Consider the following 23,376-nt stretch of genomic DNA (forward strand, 5'->3'; position numbering starts at 1 on the left):
ACTTCCGCGTAACGTGCGCATGTAGCGTACATGCCTTCGCGTCCCACGCACAGTACGTGCGGCTACACAAATTGCGTAACTATACGCAAACAGAGTAGATAAATTACGGACATTGTGTAAACCGTACGCTTACCGTACGCTTACCGTACGCGCAATAAAAAAAAAATAAAAAAAATATTTTTTATGTTATACTAATATATCTTACCTGTTTGGTAAAAAAAAAGAGAAAACTTGATATATTGCATATTTTTTTTAAAAAAAACATAGTGTTTTAAGAGAATAAAATGTGAAAAAAAACTTTTAAGATAAGAATTTATAATAAAAAAATCATACAAAATCAATAAAAAAAAATATGGGAATCACATATGTTATAGGTAAGAATTAGCATTTAAAAAACCATACAAATTCACTGAAAAGCCATGGGTTTCACACACGTTATAGTTAGAAATTAGCATTTAAAAAACCTTGCAAATTCACTGAAAAGACCATAGGTTTCACACATGTTATAGTTAGGGATTAGCATTTAAAAAAACTTGCAAATTCACTGAAAAAACCATAGGTTTCACACATGTTATAGTTAGGAATTAGCATTTAAAAAACCTTGCAAATTCAGTGAAAAAACCATAGGTTTCACACACGTTATAGTTAGCTGGACATTTCACTCGTAAAAAACCAATGAAATTTCTCCGTTATAGTTAGTTAAGCTAACTATAACTCGCGCGCCCGCAATGCACTGCTGATGACGTCACATATTACATCACTCATGACATGGTCAGTGACATCACTGATGACATCACTGATGACATCTCAAATGACATCAATGATGACATCACTGATGACTTCATCCATGTGATGGAGTGGCAGATCTCCTCTCACCCCAATATAACCTTTGATACACACATTCAAAAATAGAGACTGAAATTTTCAAAAATAAGGACATACCAATACCAATTACAACAACCTCTTCAATAATTCTAAGAACCACATAAACATCCACTCATTCACCAACAGTCCTGTACAGTCACTCATTCGTGTACTCACACATCATATGTACTCATACACCAATACATCCTGTTACAGAATGCCACTCATCCACAGAGTTACTGACACATATAGTCACTCATGAAAAAAAGAAAGAAACATGCATTTACTTGCCTATACAGTTATACACACACCACCACACTTACTTCTACAGAAACTTATACATACTTACTCTTTTAAACAATCACTTATAGAAAAACATACTTATTCATACAGGAACTCTTTCAATCTCTCACTCTCACATATACTCACTTATGTACACCAATAGTCACATATACTAGTTTAAAACATATGTAGTTACTCATAAAGACACTATTGAGACAGCCATTCACTCACTAACACACCCATACACACACTCTTCCACCCATACAGTCCTGCACATATACTGTCTTCAACACATACAAACAGTGAGTCACTCATTCATGCACCTATGCACTACATAATACCCCCCACCGAACCATATAGACACTGATACTCAAAAAACCAACTAATAACCTATATAGACACTCATGTAGCTACTCACCAACCCATGCAGCCACTTATACACAAAGTGAGAGACTGATACAGATATTTACATATTTAAACATTACTCACTAAGCCATGTATTCACTATGATACACTTAATCAGTCAGTTACACAATCAATTTTTCAAAAACAAATCATCCATTTAGACACTTATATACCCATTTATTCTTCCATCGATCTTGAGATATACATATATAAAACATATTTAATTTTCAGAAAAACACACATTCACTGGATGATGTCATGAGTGATGTCATCAGTGATGTCATTTGAGATGTCATCAGTGATGTCATCAGTGATGTCACTGACCATGTCATGAGTGATGTAATATGTGACGTCATCAGCAGTGCATTGCGGGCGCGCGAGTTATAGTTAGCTTAACAAACTATAACGGGGAAATTTCATTGGTTTTTTACGAGTGAAATGTCCAGCTAACTATAACGTGTGTGAAACCTATGGTTTTTTCACTGAATTTGCAAGGTTTTTTAAATGCTAATTCCTAACTATAACATGTGTGAAACCTATGGTTTTTTCAGTGAATATATATATATATATATATATTCACTGAAAAAACCATGGGTTTCTCACACGTTAAAGTTAGGAATTAGCATTTAAAAAACCTTAGAAATTCAATGAAAAAACCAAAGGTTTCACACATGTTATAGTTAGCTGGACATTTCACTCGTAAAAAAACAATGAAATTCCCCCATTATAGTTAGTTCAGCTAACTATAACTCGCGCGCCCGCAATGCACTGCTGATGACGTCACATATTACATCACTCATGACATGGTCAGTGACATCACTCATGACATCACTGATGACATCTCAAATGACATCACTGATGACATCACTGATGACATCATCCAGAGAATGTGTGTTTTTCTGAAAATTACATATGTTTTATATATGTATATCTCAAGGTCGATGGAAGAATAAATGGGTATATAAGTGTCTAAATGGATGAATTGTTTTTGAAAAATTGATTGTATAACTGACTGATTAAGTGTATCTTAGTGAATACATGGCTTAGTGAGTAATGTTTAAATATGTAAATATCTGTATCAGTCTCTCACTTTGTGTATAAGTGGCTGCATGGGTTGGTGAGTAGCTACATGAGTGTCTATATAGGTTATTAGTTGGTTTTTTGAGTATCAGTGTCTGATGTCTGTATGGTTCGGTGGGGGGTATTACGTAGTGCATAGGTGCATGAATGAATGACTCACTCTTTGTATGTGTTGAAGACAGCATGTGTGCAGGACTCTATGGGTGGATGAGTGTGTGCATGGGTGTGTTAGTGAGTGAATGACTGTCTCAATAGTGTCTCTATGAGTAACTACATATGTTTTAAACTAGTATATGTGACTATTGGTGTATATAAGCGAGTATATGTGAGAGTGAGAGATTGGAAGAGTGCCTGTATGAATAAGTATGTGTTTCTATAAGTGATTGTTTAAAAGACTAAGTATGTGTAAGTTTCCGTAGAAGTAAGTGTGGCGGTGTGTGTATAACTGTATATGCAAGTAAATGTATGTTTGATTCTTTATTAGCATGAGTGACTATGTGTGTGAGTACCTCTATGGATGAGTGGCATTGTGTAACAGGATGTATACGTGTATGAGTACATATGATGAGTGAGTACATGTATGAGTGACTGTATAGGACTGTTGGTGAATGAGTGGATGTGTATTTGGATCTTAGAATTACTGTATAGGTTGTTGTAACTGGTATTGGTATGTCCATTGTTTTTAAAATTTTAATTTCTATTTTTGAATGTGTGTATCAAAGGTTATATTAGGGGAAGAGGAGGTCTGCCACTCTATCACAAGGATGATGTCATAAGTGATGTCATCAGTGATGTCATTTGAGATGTCATCAGTGATGTCATGAGTGATGTCACTGACCATGTCATGAGTGATGTAATATGTGACGTCATCAGCAGTGCATTGCGGGCGCGCGAGTTATAGTTAGCTGAACTAACTATAACGGGGGAATTTCATTGGTTTTTTACGAGTGAAATGTCCAGCTAACTATAACATGTGTGAAACCTTTGGTTTTTTCATTGAATTTCTAAGGTTTTTTAAATGCTAATTCCTAACTATAACGTGTGTGAAACCCATGGTTTTTTCAGTGAATTTGCAAGGTTTTTTAAATGCTAATTCCTAACTATAACGTGTGTGAAACCCATGGTTTTTTCAGTGAATTTGCAAGGTTTTTTAAATGCTATTTTTTTTTTTTTCTTCTATTTTTTTAAACATATTTTTATTTTAATTTTCTATCCTTTTATAAAGACTATGGTTACATTTTTAAAATTCTTTAATATGTTTTTTTTAATATATTTTATAAAATAAACATGTAAAATTTATTTGCAGTACATTTTTCCCTTTTTTTTATTTATTTTTTTAGTACGCGTACCGTAAGCTTACGGTAAGCGTACGGTTTACGCAACGTCCGTAATTTATCTACGCTGTTTGCGTATATTTACGCAATTTGCGTAGCCGCGCATACTCCGCGTGGGACGTGTACGCGTGTACGCTACACGCGCACGTTACGCGGAAGTGTCGGGGAGTGACTGTTAAGCGCATGCGCGCAAGCGCGTGTCTTTTTTACGCGCATGCGTACTTTTGCCGTAAGCGCACCGTAAGCGTACCGTAAGCGTACGGTAGGTCATGTGATCATGAAACACAACTTTTGATTGGTTGAAACTACTTTCAGTTCTAGAACTCTCCTACACCACACCCATTCCCCTCATTTCTGCTTGTGATCCCTTAGGAGAAGGAGCTGGGTTGTCTTTGTGAAACGATGGCAGAACAGCAGAGCCCTTCTGAGAGTGAGGCTAGCACTAGCAGCACTACCTTGAGGCAGAGAGCGAGGAAACAAAAGACCTCTTATGTATGGGATTATTTTACTTTTCCTGAAGGCCAGCAAAAGGTAAATGCACCCTTAGTAACTTGTAAGCTGTGTAAGCGTGTACTTTCAAGAGGTAATCCTGACAGGAAGTATTCCTTTGGGAATCATACCATGATGAGACACCTCAAGGATGTACACAGAAGGACACATGCTCGACTTACTGGAGGTAACCCTTCAGTAAGTCAACCAAGCACATCCACAGCAGCTCAGCCTGGACCATCATCTGCAGAGCCGAGTCCTTCTTCTGCAGGTCAGGTGAGCCCTTCATCTGTGGGGGGAGCATCTCCTTTTTCTGGCCCTCTGGAAATTAACCCTCGGTTTGCGAGGGTTGAAGTACGGTGCGCCACTTGTCACGATCTAATTACTTATAGGGAGACCTGTGTTTCCCTGGTGAACAGTAAAATAGATCAGCACACTTGTCGTACCGTCTAATATTCCCAATCTTTCTTTCCTCTGTCCCTGCATGAACACAACGGCTCTTTTAAGAGCCAACCTTATCTTTCATCTTTTTTTTATATATGTTTTTAAAAACTTTTTTTTTTTTTTTTTATACCGTACGCGTACGGTGCGCGTAATTTTTTTTTTTTTTTTTTAAAAACACTAAAAAACAATTATCACATTACAAGGTCCTTGAGAGACTACAATTATTATTATTGACTTACCATACCCACTCAAAAATTATTTATTCATTTGTTTTTTTTTAAAAATTCTTTAAAAATGGTTCTAGTTTTCGAAAATTTTCTATATCAATCTGAAAAAAAAAGAAAAAAGTATTAATATTTTTAAAACATTTTATAATACAGTACACATATTTACATATTTATCAAAAAATATTTTTGCCTTATTTTTGCTGTTTTCAGAATATATTGCATTTCACTATAAATTGTGAAAGCAATTGCATTCATCATTTAACAGCGGGCAAAAAAAAAATAACAATCTCAAAGATTGTATTAAAAAAGCCCAGAATCTCTTTTTTACTTAAACTTAACATTATAGAAATGCATAATATTCGAAAAAAATATCATCTAATATCAATACTTATTTCTTTAAAACACCGTCTGATATTTTTGTTTCAGAAGTTTAATCACAATATTATATCTCAAATAACTCCACAATACATCTGGTTCCATTTTCTTTAGGCCAAATAGTAATTTTAAAATTCTTTTTTGATTAAATTTCCAATGGTAATCCAATAAAATTCTAAAGTTTTATTTGTACAGATCTTACCGATTCTCTGTAACATATTGGTTCCCGAAAGATTTATTAATAATTTATTAAGTCCACAATAGAATTGGTTACCTTTCCACATGGCCAAATAGTAATTTAAAAAATCTTTTTTGAAAAAATTTCCAATGGCACTCCAATAACATTCCAAAATTTAAATTGTGCAGATGTTACCGATTTTCTCTAAATTTTTGGTTTTCGAAAGTTTCATTAAAAATTAAAAAAGTCCACATTACAATTGGTTATCTTTCCATTAGGCCAAATGATAATTTAAAAAATCTTTATTTTTGAAAATTCCAATGGTAATCCAATAAAATGGTAAAATTGTTTTGTCCAGATCTTGCCAAGTCTCTCTAAAATTTAGGTTTCAGAAAGATTAGATAGGAATTTGCTAAATCAAAAGGCAAACGTTGCTTAAAAACCAATTGGGAATCATTACACAGTGTCCAGCCTTTTTCACATTTAAGATAAACTGTGTAATGTCCAGAAGTAACAGTAGGTCCTTCATGGAAAATTATTGCAACAGTTACAAAAGTTTTTCCTGAAATTGATAATTGCTGTCCTGTAAACTTCTTTATTAAAGTATCCAATTTTGAACCATCAGCTCTACATCGTTGCATCATTAAAATTACATACTGTCCGTATTCCTTTAAAATTAATGTTGAAAACATGTCAGATTGACACTCACCGCATTGCATGCTATGATTAGCATCTTTAACTAATTTAGCAAAAGTGACTGTTTTACTCTCTGGCAATGTCAAAAAAATAAACCTTTCATTATCAACATTAGAGCCACATATATTATAACAGTTTTCACAACTATGTTCCCATTTATAAGAGAGACCAAATAAATTATTAATTGCAACTTCTTCTTCTTCCAGTACCTGAAGAAAAAACATCAAAAATTCGTGTGCATCTTGCTGTTCATTTTGAGAAAACTGTGTTCGTCCTGAACATACATCTAAAAGTTTTCTAATTTCAGTAGCACTTTCTATTTGAGTTTTATCATTACTCAGCTTTTGAAAAAGGAGACTCAGCTCAGAACAGAATCTTTTTCCCTGATTTACTATTATCTGCTCTTGCAAACTTTCCAGATAAAATGCAACATTCAGCACTACATTAGCGTAGCAGTTGACACCAGAGCTATTTTCAAAATGACATCCTACAACCTGTTCTTCTTTTTCCTTACTCTTTTTGCTTGCAATTACATCACTCCTCTTTTTTTTCCTCCTCTCTACATCTTCATTACAGATATTCTCATTTCTCCTTTTACGAGAAACTACACGTTTCTCCAACACAGGATACTGACCTAAATGAGGAGCATAGCTTCTTCTTAATCTATTATACTCCTTTACACAATTTGTATCAGCACTAACTTTTGAGTCATCAAAGTCTATCATGAATAAACCTGATAATGTTTTCACTCGTGACAAAGCAACATATGCCATACCTTCTTTGAACACAGTTGAACCAATGTTCACAAATGCACAATCTACAGTCAATCCTTGAGACTTGTGAATAGTTACAGCATATGCTAGCGAAAACGGAAACTGCTTCCTACGTACATATAAGTCTTTCACAAGCATGAAACGAACTGTACAACGACAAATGTCTTTAACTTCTTCTATCTGATCAAATTTTATTTTTAAACATTCAATTCCATCTTTTTTCTGATAATTAATAAAACCCACAACTCTTCCCATAGCTCCATTAACTAAACCTTTTTCAACATCCAAATTTCTCCTTAAAAATACTCTACAGTTCATGCAAACATATAGATTTTTTTCTAATCCAGCTGTTTTGGAAATGTTCTTCTCTAGTGAATCCAATTTATTTTTCAGTGTGCCTGTTACTGTGACAGTAATTCTTCCATCCTCAATTTTGTCCACTGCTTCCAATTTCCTGATCTCTTCCTTTTCCAATTTCAAAATCTCCTCATTGAATATTGAGCATTCACGTAGAGTTGGCATTAAGCAGATGACACTTTTGTTTTCTGCAATGTTCTTGTATATCTTCTCTGCAACTATTTCTTCCTTTGGAAATAAATTATGTAGCAGCCGACTCTGTAATGCTTTTTTGCCAACTTCTGTGAGTAGTCCAATTCTGATATCTTTCAGAATACTTCCATATTCTTCATTGCTTGCTTGCCTCATATTAGTAGTAAGTTCCTTGTACTCAAAGAAGGACCAAATATTTGTATTTCCGATGCTTCCCAATGACTTCTTCGTGTCTTCATGTGTGACAGTATTAAACACTGGTTGTCCTTTAACTGGAGTAAGTTGCAAAAGATCTCCAAAAACTATGACGTGTTTTCCACCAAATAACATGTCATAGTCTGTCTTCAAAATTTGCTGCATTCTTAAATGCACAAAGGCAAGCATTAAGTTTGAAACCATGCTCACCTCATCAATATTGAGAACTTGCATCTTCTTCAATACTCTTGAAACTTCCAAGGATGCTTCTCCAGTTAGCTTGTTGTATTGTATTTTGTTCTCATGCTCCACTGGTAACATTAGCAAACGATGTAAAGTGATTCCTTTTATGTTATATGCTGCTAACCCAGTTGGAGCAGTAACCACACAAGACAAAGTAGAATCCGTTTTTTGCTGTAGGTAGCTTCTGATGACTTTAATTAGGAAACTTTTTCCAGTTCCAGCTTGTCCGCTTACATACATCCTGATTGGATAAAATGATGTGCATGAGCACTCTTTTTTTTCATGTAGAAATCCGTGATCAATTTTTTTTCTGATCTCTTCATAAATTTGTTGCTGCTCTTCATTCAGTTGTCTTTCCAAATTTTGTAAGTCTATAAATTCTTCTTGAGCTTGATTCATAGCCGTTTCCACTTCATTCATGGCTATTGATGCTTCATTTTCATCGATTGGTTGTCCTAGGGGATCTTGACTGAGTGTTTCTGAACTTTGGCTGTCCTGAGAACTGTCGCTAGCTATTTCTGCTGCAATTGTAGTTTCCTGTTCAATTTCTTCATTTAACATTTGCAGATAACTTGAGAATGTACTGCATTGTATGCTGTCTTTGCAAGCATTAAAAGAATCTTCATAGCTTTGAAATTCTCCCAGTAGTTCATCCTCTGTACGCCATGGTTTAAACAACTGTAAAAGAGCCAAGTAGTAAAATTCCTTCTTGTCAGTAGTGTCGCAACTCAGCTTCCTGTGATTTATCAAACTTCCTTTTGTTTGCTTTACCAAACATCCTTCCTCACCAATGACTTTATATTTTCCATTGTTGATGTCTTCTGCGGCTTTCCGTGAATAAATGTAGTTCTGCAGCACTTCATAGAGACACATGTTCTCCAGATGTTGACTTCTCTTGGGATAATATGTGTCCAACATGTTTGATTTCAAAATATCTGTACTTTCTGGGTCATTCTCGGCCAAATATTCAATTTCTCCAACAGATTTTAGTACCCGATTTCTCATTGCTGCAAGGCCTAAACTTGCCCAAATTATTCTTCTTGATTTCGAGTAGAGACTTGCAGAAGATAACCTATCTGAACATTCGTAGGATCCAATTTCTCGATGCGATAACATCTTCAAACTGAAACTGTACAGCTTCTTACTGACAGTCTGCTCGTGAGAAATCTCTTCCCACATTTCCTTCAATTCTGTTTTTTCTGATTTCGTAATGTAAGACGTTACATATCGAGCAACAGCAATGGAATTGTCAGCTACATACTGTATATCCATGTTAGCGTTCCACATGGATAAAATGACTGGGTTGTAGTCATTTATATTTTTTGATTCTTCTTTTCTTTTTAGGTTGTAGGTATTCTTAGGTGATTTTCTTGTGATAGTATGTCTCACAGCTGACATAAAACTGTTTACTCTTCCATTTGAAAGAACAGGTCTAGGAAATCCAAATCGACATTTAGTGTAGTATTTATCTTTGCTCTTGTATTTCCGTCGACAGTATTTTCCACACCGATGACTTTGGAAACGTAAAACTTGCTCCTTTAACTTTTTCTCTTCTGTGCTTTTTGGTATAGCACATGTTGCATATTCTTCAATGTAAGATAACACTGCTTCATCAGTATCTGTTCCAAACTTTGGGGCATCCTTGATCCACAACAGCATATGAATATGAGGAGCACCTCTTGCCTGGTACTCTTTTCTCCAAAAGAAATCTACTACTTCTCCAAGAGGTGGATTTTTTTTATTGCAGATGAAGGACATCATAGCCTCAAATCTATGATTGAAATATCTGCAAACATTAACCGGATACAATGAGCACAGTTCTCCTGCTGTCTTGTATTCGATGTTTTTAATGTTTGAATTTGCCTCTCGTAGAAAATCCAGTAAATCATCCCAAGCGTACTCAGCACAGCTTAGGGTAACGAACCATGTTGGTGTTCCTAAATTCCGTAACATGCATTTTAATTCACCATGGCGTCGGTACCAATATTCATTTGTCCCACGCTGACAAGCCATCAGATTGATCAGTTGTGTTTCCAAATGATCATCTCGGTGCTGCACTTTCTCCATAAAATCCTTAGCAGATACATTTTGTAAATGTACTCCACTTTTTAAAATGTGATTTACTGCATAAGACAGTGCAGACAAATCACTTTCAAATAAAAGATGGAACAAATAAGGAATACTTTGTCGAAATCTGGGATCTTCAGCATATAGTCTTGTAGTCCGATACTCAGAAGCTGGAATCTGTTCCGGACGTTCATCGTATCGTCCTCCTTTTCCTTTAGGAAACAGCTGGGGAAAACATCGAGCTTCCAAGCTCTCCTCCCATACACTCACGGGAGTTCCTTTTGCTTTCTTCATCTGAAAGAGATCAATATTGTCTCCCATAACTTCTTTTTATTGAAGAGGATGTATGCTAAAATGTTCATAAATTTCTTCTTCCTTTGACTTGTCCACTTTTTCAATTTGTCCAGTTGGTGTTTCTGTGTCTTCTTGTAAATCTTCTTCTTCTTCTTCTTCTATATAAATTGATTCATACCATTTGTTATTCCTTTTCAAATACAAATTTGCTCTTTGTACTTTCCGGACATCTACCAGCTCCTGCCAAATCTTCTTATTCTTTGTAGGTACACCATTAACCAGAATAATTAATGGTTCAGTTTCCAAAGTATCCGCATCAATAGTTTCCATATTTTTTTTCAAATCCAAGGGCAAATACACCACTCTACCTTTTAAACCTCTCAGTAAATCTGAAGGAGGTAATTTACCAGTTTTGGGCTCCATACGTACTATGGTCTGGAACGGATGAACACATTGAATGAGTATAGACTCATATGTATTTAATTCAGAAAGTTCAGCAGGAATAGCATCCAATTCTAAATTATTATGTACAGCTCTGGTCGGCATTCTATTTTCCTCTAACTTGTTGTAACAGTATTTACAAATACGCTGATCTTCACCCAAATCAAAACAATTTTCAAGAAATATATAGGTGGCAAAATCCTTCCACTTATAATTATCTTCATTGTCACTCTTTCTGTAGAGATCAACATTCCTGGTTTGTTTTCTATAATGAGTTCTGCGGCAACAAATACAAGTAAAATTTGGTCTTTCATTAGAGATTATTGCAAATTTTGTTATGTGATCATTAAATGTGTTACTTACAGAGGGTTCTACATTCTCTTCCACTTCTTCCTCATTTACTGTGTCCTTCTCTGCACTGTTTTGTTCAGGACCAAAGTAACAAAACTGAATTTCATCAACAACCTTCTCTACATCTGATACCGTTCCTCGGAACAGAGCCCTATTCAATTCATTTAACTTTATTGCTGGACTTTTGGCAAAATACAACCGTCTCACAAACTTTCTCATTTCAGTATGATGAACAGCCAGCATCCTAAAATGATGGAAAACACTATTACACACTTTTCTAGATAGACAAGCCAGAGAATGACCCTGCAAACCAGTATTCTCTCTCACTCTGCATGGATCCAGACTTTGAAGCACCTTAATCTTCTGTTTTATACTTTTTTTACTATATTCTCTTAGAAACTCACGAAATTTGTCAACAGATTCCTGACGCACAGTGCAAATACTACTACAATTCCAAGTGTACACTGGGGCTTTAGGACGTCTCCCCATAGCCTCATCCGCCATCACTTGTACCTCATCTCTTGGAACCATTATCTCCTTCTCCATTATGCAACCATTTTTCACTTCGTAAGCACGACCTCTGGTGTCAACTGCATGCAGCAAACTATTACTTTGAAAATAGCTCTCTTCATTAAAAAAAGGTTCTCTACTTGAACTATGCATCCACTTTCCTAAAAACACTTTACAAAAGTTTGTTCTGTTCACTACTCTTTTCCTTTTGCTATGTGATTTCAGTACATTAACCATTTTGTCTAATGTACGCATCCTATTCAAAATTAAAATGAATAGTTTCCTTTTTAATTCTAATGCCTTTGCTGCAATGGCTTCAATTTCTTTTTTTCTTTTATAAAATTTAGTCTTTTGCTTATATTTCTTCACATCCTTTATCAAATTGGACATAACTCTTCTCTGAAACATTTTTCTACGTATCTCTTTAAACGCTGTTTTTCTATTTATGTAAATCTTTTCAGTTGCAGAAGGTATATTTGCATTAACTAAATTCTCAATTTTTTCCTGTCCTTTTCTTTTCAAAACATTCTTTCCAGTACAGACATTTTGTACATTTTTCCTTCTTTTGAATATATTTTTTAGAAATTGTTTTGTCTGCTTACCAGAAGATTTTTTCTTTTTCCCAACATGAGCATCTTCTACTAACTTTGGTCCTCCAGTTGTCTTCAAATATAGGTTTTTTTTGTGGGTTTTTTTAACTCTGGATTTTGTAGGCATCTTAAATTTTGTTCACTGCTCTTCAGCAATACCTGAAAAAAACTAAAAAAAAAATCCTTTATTTTATTTAAATATATTACTGCATTTCTTTTCACAATAGTCACAAAACGTAATTTCTTTGCCAATTTGAAAACACACTTATTACTCTTTTTTTTGGCAAGTGATAATCACTTTTACAGACTGACACATTATAAATCCACTTTTCAGATTTTTTTAAAAGCACATGTCCAAACTGCTTTTTCAGACGACCACCATGTGTAACCTGGGTGACTGCCTACACTCCAGCAAGGGCAATCAGCCTTAGTGATGCTGAATGTATTTACATTACTGACTGAAACCTCAAACCCCACTCGCTTGTAAATACTGTGCATGATTCTACATGGAAAGCAGCTGGGTGTGTGCTAAGAGTATGCTTCTGCACCAAAAAATCGCTCCCCCTTTTTCCTACTAATGCAACTGTGAAATCACCAGAGCAAAACGCAATAAATCTCTGCCTGTAATTCCTATTTGCACACAGTCATGTTTTCACATTAGTCACAAAACGAAATTTCTTTGCCAATTTGAAAGCACACTTACTGCTATTTTTTTTGGCAAGTGATAATCACTTTTACAGACTGACACATTATGAATCCACTTTTCAGATTTTTTAAAAAGCCCATGTCCAGACTGCTTTTTCAGACCACCACCATGTGTATCCTGGGTGACTGCCTACACTCCAGCAAGGGCAACCAGCCTTAGTGATGCTGAATGTATTTGCATTACAGACTGAAACCTCAAACCCCACTCGCTTGTAAATACTGTGCATGATTATACATGGAAAGCAGCTGGGTGTGTGCTAAGAGTCTGCTTCTGCACCAAAAAATCGCTCCCCCTTTTTCCTACTAATGCAACTGTGAAATCAACAGAGCAAAACGCAATAAATCTCTGGCTGTAATTCCTATTTGCACACAGAGTCATGTTTTCACATTAGTCACAAAACGAAATTTCTTTGCCAATTTGAAAGCACACTTACTGCTCTTTTTTTTGGGCAAGTGATAATCACTTTTACAGACTGACACATTATGAATCCACTTTTCAGATTTTTTAAAAAGCCCATGTCCAGACTGCTTTTTCAGACCACCACCATGTGTAACCTGGGTGACTGCCTACACTCCAGCAAGGGCAACCAGCCTTAGTGATGCTGAATGTATTTGCATTACAGACTGAAACCTCAAACCCCACTCGCTTGTAAATACTGTGCATGATTATACATGGAAAGGAGCTGGGTGTGTGCTAAGAGTCTGCTTCTGCACCAAAAAATCGCTCCCCCTTTTTCCTACTAATGCAACTGTGAAATCACCAGAGCAAAACGCAATAAATCTCTGGCTGTAATTCCTATTTGCACACAGAGTCATGTTTTCACATTAGTCACAAAACGAAATTTCTTTGCCAATTTGAAAGCACACTTACTGCTCTTTTTTTTTGGCAAGTGATAATCACTTTTACAGACTGACACATTATGAATCCACTTTTCAGATTTTTTAAAAAGCCCATGTCCAGACTGCTTTTTCAGACCACCACCATGTGTATCCTGGGTGACTGTCTACACTCCAGCAAGGGCAACCAGCCTTAGTGATGCTGAATGTATTTGCATTACAGACTGAAACCTCAAACCCCACTCGCTTGTAAATACTGTGCATGATTCTACATGGAAAACAGCTGGGTGTGTGCTAAGAGTCTGCTTCTGCACCAAAAAATCGCTCCCCCTTTTTCCTACTAATGCAACTGTGAAATCAACAGAGCAAAACGCAATAAATCTCTGGCTGTAATTCCTATTTGCACACAGAGTCATGTTTTCACATTAGTCACAAAACGAAATTTCTTTGCCAATTTGAAAGCACACTTACTGCTCTTTTTTTTTGGCAAGTGATACTCACTTTTACAGACTGACACATTATGAATCCACTTTTCAGATTTTTTAAAAAGCCCATGTCCAGACTGCTTTTTCAGACCACCACCATGTGTATCCTGGGTGACTGTCTACACTCCAGCAAGGGCAACCAGCCTTAGTGATGCTGAATGTATTTGCATTACAGACTGAAACCTCAAACCCCACTCGCTTGTAAATACTGTGCATGATTCTACATGGAAAACAGCTGGGTGTGTGCTAAGAGTCTGCTTCTGCACCAAAAAATCGCTCCCCCTTTTTCCTACTAATGCAACTGTGAAATCACCAGAGCAAAACGCAATAAATCTCTGGCTGTAATTCCTATTTGCACACAGAGTCATGTTTTCACATTACTCACAAAACAAAATTTCTTTGCCAATTTGAAAGCACACTTACTGCTCTTTTTTTTTGGCAAGTGATAATCACTTTTACAGACTGACACATTATGAATCCACTTTTCAGATTTTTTAAAAAGCCCATGTCCAGACTGCTTTTTCAGACCACCACCATGTGTAACCTGGGTGACTGCCTACACTCCAGCAAGGGCAACCAGCCTTAGTGATGCTGAATGTATTTGCATTACAGACTGAAACCTCAAACCCCACTCGCTTGTAAATACTGTGCATGATTATACATGGAAAGGAGCTGGGTGTGTGCTAAGAGTCTGCTTCTGCACCAAAAAATCGCTCCCCCTTTTTCCTACTAATGCAACTGTGAAATCACCAGAGCAAAACGCAATAAATCTCTGCCTGTAATTCCTATTTGCACACAGAGTCATGTTTTCACATTAGTCACAAAACGAAATTTCTTTGCCAATTTGAAAGCACACTTACTGCTCTTTTTTTTTGGCAAGTGATAATCACTTTTACAGACTGACACATTATGAATCCACTTTTCAGATTTTTTAAAAAGCCCATGTCCAGACTGCTTTTTCAGACCACCACCATGTGTATCCTGGGTGACTGCCTACACTCCAGCAAGGGCAACCAGCCTTAGTGATGCTGAATGTATTTGCATTACAGACTGAAACCCCAAACCCCACTCGCTTGTAAATACTGTGCATGATTATACATGGAAAGGAGCTGGGTGTGTGCTAAGAGTCTGCTTCTGCACCAAAAAATCGCTCCCCCTTTTTCCTACTAATGCAACTGTGAAATCACCGGAGCAAAACGCAATAAATCTCTGCCTGTAATTCCTATTTGCACACAGAGTCATGTTTTCACATTAGTCACAAAACGAAATTTCTTTGCCAATTTGAAAGCACACTTACTGCTCTTTTTTTTTTGCAAGTGATAATCACTTTTACAGACTGACACATTATGAATCCACTTTTCAGATTTTTTAAAAAGCCCATGTCCAGACTGCTTTTTCAGACCACCACCATGTGTATCCTGGGTGACTGCCTACACTCCAGCAAGGGCAACCAGCCTTAGTGATGCTGAATGTATTTGCATTACAGACTGAAACCCCAAACCCCACTCGCTTGTAAATACTGTGCATGATTATACATGGAAAGGAGCTGGGTGTGTGCTAAGAGTCTGCTTCTGCACCAAAAAATCGCTCCCCCTTTTTCCTACTAATGCAACTGTGAAATCACCGGAGCAAAACGCAATAAATCTCTGCCTGTAATTCCTATTTGCACACAGAGTCATGTTTTCACATTAGTCACAAAACGAAATTTCTTTGCCAATTTGAAAGCACACTTACTGCTCTTTTTTTTTTGCAAGTGATAATCACTTTTACAGACTGACACATTATGAATCCACTTTTCAGATTTTTTAAAAAGCCCATGTCCAGACTGCTTTTTCAGACCACCACCATGTGTAACCTGGGTGACTGCCTACACTCCAGCAAGGGCAACCAGCCTTAGTGATTCTGAATGTATTTGCATTACAGACTGAAACCTCAAACCCCACTCGCTTGTAAATACTGTGCATGATTATACATGGAAAGGAGCTGGGTGTGTGCTAAGAGTCTGCTTCTGCACCAAAAAATCGCTCCCCCTTTTTCCTACTAATGCAAATATAAAATTACCAGAGTTGTACACAATAAATCTCTGCCTACATTTCCCAACATGTGTAACCTGGGTGACTGCCTACATTCCACCAAGGGCAACCAGCCTTAGTGATGCTGAATGTATTTGCATTACTGAGTCCAACCTCAAACCCTTAAACTATTCTTTTTTTATACCAATACACCTTAATTTATCGTGAAAACATAGTCCATATTATTTTACATGTTCCTCACATTTAAATTTCTCCCAAAACAGAAAATAATAAACACAACTTCAACAAAAAGAATTACATTTCTATTATTCATTTCTTAATTTACCATATACATCTCCTCTCAAACTCTAAACTCACCTTTAAAATTAGTTAGTTGTGAAAGAAATGTGGCACTCAAACAGCAGATTATCAGAGCCAGGATCTCTGTTCTCTACACCTCTCTCCTCTCAGCAGAACCAGATAATGGCAAAGTTTCCCTCTATTTTTCCACACATATACATGTAAGTTTCAAATCTCAGTGCTTCCCCCTTTTTTTCAAATGTAATCACACATTTCTATTGGTTGAAAACCAACCCTTTTCCAAAAGTACCCTTCCCCCAACTTGACTTCTGCCTAGTACCCTTCCCCCAACTTGACTTCTGCCTGCTACCATAGCAACAGCTCATGGAACACTGCTGTGTGGAGTCAGGTCAGAAGTTCGCCAAACAATGTTTCAATTCCACAGAGCAAGAGTGCTTGACTTTTCAAACCTAACAGCAAATCCATAGTACTGTTCTTTGGTAACACATTTTTCTGTACCAATACAAAACATGCTTCTATTAATTTACACAGACAGCCTAGTTTTTATTCTAGAATGGTATGAAACAGCCAATCAGTTATTTTTTTTTTGAAAAAAATATGTATGCCTCCATTTCCAAACTGTCTTTCTTTTCATATTGCCATTCTACTGAAAGACACCTCCTGAGTGCATCCAGTTCTCCATTGAAGATGTTCACAGTGTGGATTGTATGGCACAGCTATGTCTTCTGGAGTGAAAAGTTTGCAGAGAAAACAGGTATGGTGAGAGACCTTGCTTTGCCAAATGTAGACATTAAATGGATTGGTCAGAGAGGGTTAAAGTGGCACCAATTGATGCCATTGGTGAAATCCTTCATGCAAATCCAACACCCTGACCTCATAATAGTGCACTGTGGTGGCAATGACCTAGGCACTTTGACTGGGGTAGGTCTGGAAATGCTTATGAAGGACACCTTTGCACAACTGTTTTCACTTTTCCCTAAAACTGCCTTTGTGTTTTCTAACATATGCCAAAGGCAAAAATGGAACTGGTCCAATCATTTCTGTCCGCAGATTGACAAAGCAAGAAAGCACGTCAACAAATCTGTTTCTGCTTTCCTCCGTGACTATGGTATGGGTTCCATTTACCACAACAACTTGCGTTACGACATGCAAGACATTTATAGAGGAGATGGTGTGCACTTCATTGATGAAGGGAACAGAGTCTTCCTCTTGAACCTTAGACTCTGCATCGGTACTTACTTGTAGGTACCAATAAAAAATCACTTCATAAACACAACGGCTCTTTTTAGAGCCCCCTAATATCTAAACACTTAAATCTGCATTTCATTTCTTTTTTTTTCTTTTTTTTACCGTACGCGTACGTTGAGCTTACCGTACGTGTACCCCGTGATTTTTTTTTAAAATCAATAAATGATTTCTTTGTACTTTTCTGTCCTTCTTTGACCCCCTTACAAATGTTAGGGGGTCTGTAACTCTCTCCCTTGCCCCCTTTTCAAGATATCACTCTTTTTTTACCGGAGTGAAATACACAAAATGGCGGCCGCCGCTTCCTGGTTTCGGCCGATTCGAATGTTTACTAAGATCTAACAGCCAATCAGAATCGCGCTCGCGCACGCCACCGTACGCGTACGGTAAGCTTACGGTAAGCGTACCGTAAGCTGGCTCAGATATATATATTGATTTAAAGGCTATTTTCTCAGAATCTACTGAACAGATTTACACCAAACCTACAAAAGGCACTTCCTTGACCTGAGGACTACCTCTCTGCCAAATTTCTAGTAATTCTGTTCAGCCGTTCGGGCTGTAGCCCTGTCTAAAGGTCCTATGGAAAAATGCATGGGAAAAACGCGTTTTGGGACCCCCCTTTTATCTCAGCCCCCGCTTGACGAATCCCCCCGAGACTTTCAGGGTAGGAGCGGAGCGTAGCGCCCCACCTATTTTGAGAAATTCGCGAGGATTCGTCAACCGGCGCCAAAGTTATTCAAAATAGAATGTTGCGGATTTCCTATGGAAACAGGGTCCTAACTATAACTAACTACTGGCGACCGCCAGTAGGTAATATATATATATATTCGATGAATATCCGCAAATAAGCAACGCACACTCAGATGCAGTAACGAGTTTTATTCTCACTGTTACGCGTTTCGAGAGTCTAGCTCCCTTGATCACACAGTGAGCCATGGTGACAACAAGCTACATAAGTATAGTAAGGATATTAGACATAGTCAAAGGACTACCGATCTCATTCACCTTCGGAAATCTGACTTTGGCGGCCATCTTACAATGGGTACAAAATATATATGTACATATGTTTTCAACACTAAAGCAAACCAGAACGAGTGGCAAATTAGAGATAATACTCAATATTTTTCTACTAACTAGCTTGCTGTTTACTATGTGGACACAATGCATCACATTAATAAGTACAAAAACTGCATATTTAACGCGTCCTAGTGACACTTTGTCAGATTGATGCCGACCTCATTCACCTTAGGAAATCCGATCTTGGCGGCCATCTCACAACAGGTATAAAATATATATATGTACTTGTATTTCAACAGTATTCTACTTACTAGCTAACTAAATGAAAGCTCAATTTACCATGTGAACACTTTTTATCACATTTGCAAGTACATACACTTTGACAAAAACTCATTAAACGCGTCATAGTGACAGTTGGTCAAACTTAATGCCCATTAATTCTTATATGTATACATGCTTGTTTCAACTGACGCTCTTATGCTGTGAATACAATACTCGCACCATAGTGGTAGTATCTTGTGGAAAGAAAGAAAAGAAAGCCTAATGCCTATCTTATTGTGTCCTGGCTGGAGACCGGCATACACGCCCACCTTTAATCAAAGCCTATTATACGTACTCTATAGCAAATGAACTATATTTGATAATAATACATGAAAAAAACGTGAAAAAGATATATGTGAAAAAATTCTTTTCTTATCTACTCTTCTCAGGATCTCTTATCTTGTAGATACGAAGAAAAGGGTAGGCAGCCCGTGAAGTACTCGTAGATATACATAGGGCCCCTTCCTTTCCTCCTGCAAGATAAAGAACAAGAAAAACAAGGTTTAAAGATGTTTCCATTAAAATTCAAAATCTACACAGGTTATATTCAGTTACAATTATACATTTGGAAGAATACGACAATTAGACAAACTAGTCCTCAATAAGATGTGTTGCCAACTCTTCATCTTGGTTATGGCCTTTCGGGAACTTGGTTTCAAGGTCCATAATTCACTTCGATTCCCGTTTCCTAAGAGTCAGTTCCCTATTGCCTCCTCTACATCCTACTTTAACTTGTTCTACTATAAAATAACATAGTAAATTGCTATTTGATAGATGAAATTCTGCAAAGTGTCCTGCAATGGGATAATGGGGGTCTTTGTTATTCACTGCTCTCAAATGCTCAAGAACTCTCTTTTTAGCCATGTGAGTGGTGCTCCCTACATATCTCTTCTCACACGGACATTCTAAAACATACACAACAAATGTCGTGCTGCATGTTAAGAACTGTGTTATAGTTTTCATGCTTCCATTACCTGGTGTATTGAACTCCTTAACCATCTTGCTATTCTTGCAAGCCTTGCAATGGCCACAGGGATAAAATCCCCACAAATATGTTGGTTGTGGTCTCTGTTAGCAGTGACATCCCCACGTACTAGTATATCTCTCAAGCTTTTGCTTTTCCGATATGTGAATTTAGGTCTAGCACTGATTGTAGGGCCTCTGATAGAATCATTTTGTAAAATATTCCAATTATCGTTAAGGATTTTCTGAATCTTATGTGATTCTTTATTGTAAGTAAGAATCACTCTTATCTCCTTATTCTCCATGGTGCTCTCTTTGCTCTTAGCTTCTAGTATTTCTTCCCTTGTTATATTCTTGATTTTCGATACTGCCCTGTTCAACACCCAATCTGGATAACCCCTTTCTTTGAATCTGCATAACATTATCTTTTCTTCCTCCTGGTAACCCTCTGTGTCGCTACAATTTCGTCTTGCTCTCAGCAGCTCACCAAATGGTATAATCCATTTAAGTGTGTCAGGGTGGCTGCTGAGAGCATGGAGGAGACTATTTCCTGCTGTGTCTTTTCGATACAATCTTGTTTCCAAGGTATTCCCAGTAGCCGTAATCTTGACATCAAGAAATTCTATTACCTCTCTTTGCAAATTGTGGGTTAAAAGAATATTTTAAGGGTTGTAATTGAGCAGATTCACAAACTCTGTGGCCTCTTGTTCACTACCTGTCCAAATAAGAAACAGGTCATCTATATATCGTAACCATGTATCCACTTTGTCAAGGTAAGCAGCGTATTTCACATCTTTACATACTTCATCCTCCCACACTCCTAGAAACAGATTCGAGAAACTAGGCGCGAAACATGTCCCCATTGATGTACATTAAACAAAAATATATTATTGCGAAGACACAAGTCCATCATTTCTATCAGCATCTTAGTATGATCTAGATACATGATATCTCTGTCATTTAAGTAATGTGTACATGCTCTAATCCCTTGATTGTGTTTAATAATAGTATACAAAGAGCATACATCTAGTGTTAAAAACATATGCCCTTCTTTCCATACAATATTGTCTTTGACATGTGTTGGCAGTTTAGACACATAGTCCTGTAAAAAATGGTCAACATATTTTGAGATGTTCTCAAATACACTTCCTATGGATGAAACAATTGGTCTTCCGGGGGTACAAGTGGATTTTTATGTATCTTTGGGAGAAAGTATATCATGGAAAGTTTAGGGTAGTCTTTTTTAAGAAATAAATATTCCTCCCACGAAATTATTCCTTGTTGTTGCCAAGTTGACAATTTTTCCCAAGCTGTAGTAATACTTTCATTGTAGACTCCTGTACTGCTCTTGGAATAGAATTTAACATTTTCCAATTGTCTATATGCTTCTTTTAGGTACATTTCTGTGTCTTGTAAGACCACATTGCCTCCTTTATCACCAGGACGGATAATAAGGTTATGGTCATTCCCCAAGGCTGAAATGATGGATTTTTGTTTCATGGTTAGATTGAAAGATTTATCCTTACCTCTGCTTTGTCTGTGTTTGCAATCAAGCAGTGATTTTGTAACAACATCATGAAACGTGTCTATATTGTCATGTGGGAGAACCGGATAGAATATAGATTTTGGCTTGAAGCTAGTACTTACTGCTTTGTCAGTCACGATATTGCTAATCTCAGCAAAAGTATCTTCACTTACATCCTCTACAGCCGTGTTAAAAGCTAGATCTTGCATAGTTCTTACAATGTTAGCATCCCCCACTGTGAGACTAGGTTGGTCATCTGTATCATAAAATATATTATTCTGTCCCATCGTGCTATTCTTTAAAGTATGCCACTTAGAAAGTTTCAACTTCCTAATAAATTTAAACATATCTATTCTAGTATTAGAATAGTTGAATACTTCCGTTGGGCAGAAAGATAAGCCAAGACACAGTGTTTTCTATCCAAGATTAGATAGATGTCGACTGGTGAGGTGTACAATGGTTTTATTTACCATATCGTTGTCATTCATTGTTGTTTCATTCTGTAGCCTCCCCGTCTGGTTCCCATCGGCTCTGTGTTTCTTCCTCTTGTTGGTTCTATGCTTCCGTCTTGATCTCCTTTGCTTGATGCGCCCCTGCCTCTTCCTCTGCCTCTTCCTCTCCCACGGTTTCCTCTCCCCCTCGGTGTTTATGCTTGTGGAGGGGTTGATCTACCCGATTGCCGCCCCTTCTTCAGCACCCGGAATTCGTCTAAAAAAGTGGGCGGTCGGGTTATAACCTCCACTTCTGATGACGTGCTCGTTGTTTTCTCTGAGATGTCCGTGTCTGAGTCATTCGTTATAGTGGTTGATGGAACTGTTGTTTCTGTGATGCTTATTTTTTCTTTATCCGTTCTTGATGCTTGCATGTCATACATGTGATCATACTTTCTACTGTAAGTTAGTATACGACCAGTCTCGTAATCTGTACAGTCACGATGGAGTTTCCTCTGTTTTCTCAATTTTATAACTTCTTCATGCTGAGTTAGTCTTGTTTTCAATTCATCTTTAAATTTCTTAATTGCAACTTGTTCATTATGTGCCTTTAGATCTTCCTCAATCTCCACTATTTCCTTCATTATGCTCTCCCGATCTTCCCAGGCATGCTTTACAAGGATGCAGAGCATAGTTCTCGAACTCTTTGTCGAATTCTCCGACCATTCCTCCAACATTCGGGAATTAGGTGATTCGTACGATGGTGTGCCAATTGTGAAGTTCAGGTCATGTGACATGTCACTTCCTGTAATGTCTTTAAGGTCAAAGGTCAAAGACTATATGGTATCACTTCCCCTACCTCTGGAAGTTTTGGAGAATTGATGTCGCTGGAAAGGAAAATACATTTATCTGGATGAAATTGTTCAGCCTACCTCATCTGTTTAAATAAAAAGCTTTGCAATCTTGTCACTTTGCAATGCATGCAAAGTTACAATTTCAATTTGGTAAGCTTTATTTGACAAATTTGTCATAAAAGCACATAAAAGGTCAAATAAAATACAAATATTTAAAGCCACATTAAAATATTAAAGTGCAAATGAACAAATTGTATGGTATTCTATGCACCA

This window comes from Triturus cristatus, chromosome 10, assembly GCF_964204655.1.
Source record: "Triturus cristatus chromosome 10, aTriCri1.1, whole genome shotgun sequence".
Classification (NCBI taxonomy): domain Eukaryota; kingdom Metazoa; phylum Chordata; class Amphibia; order Caudata; family Salamandridae; genus Triturus; species Triturus cristatus.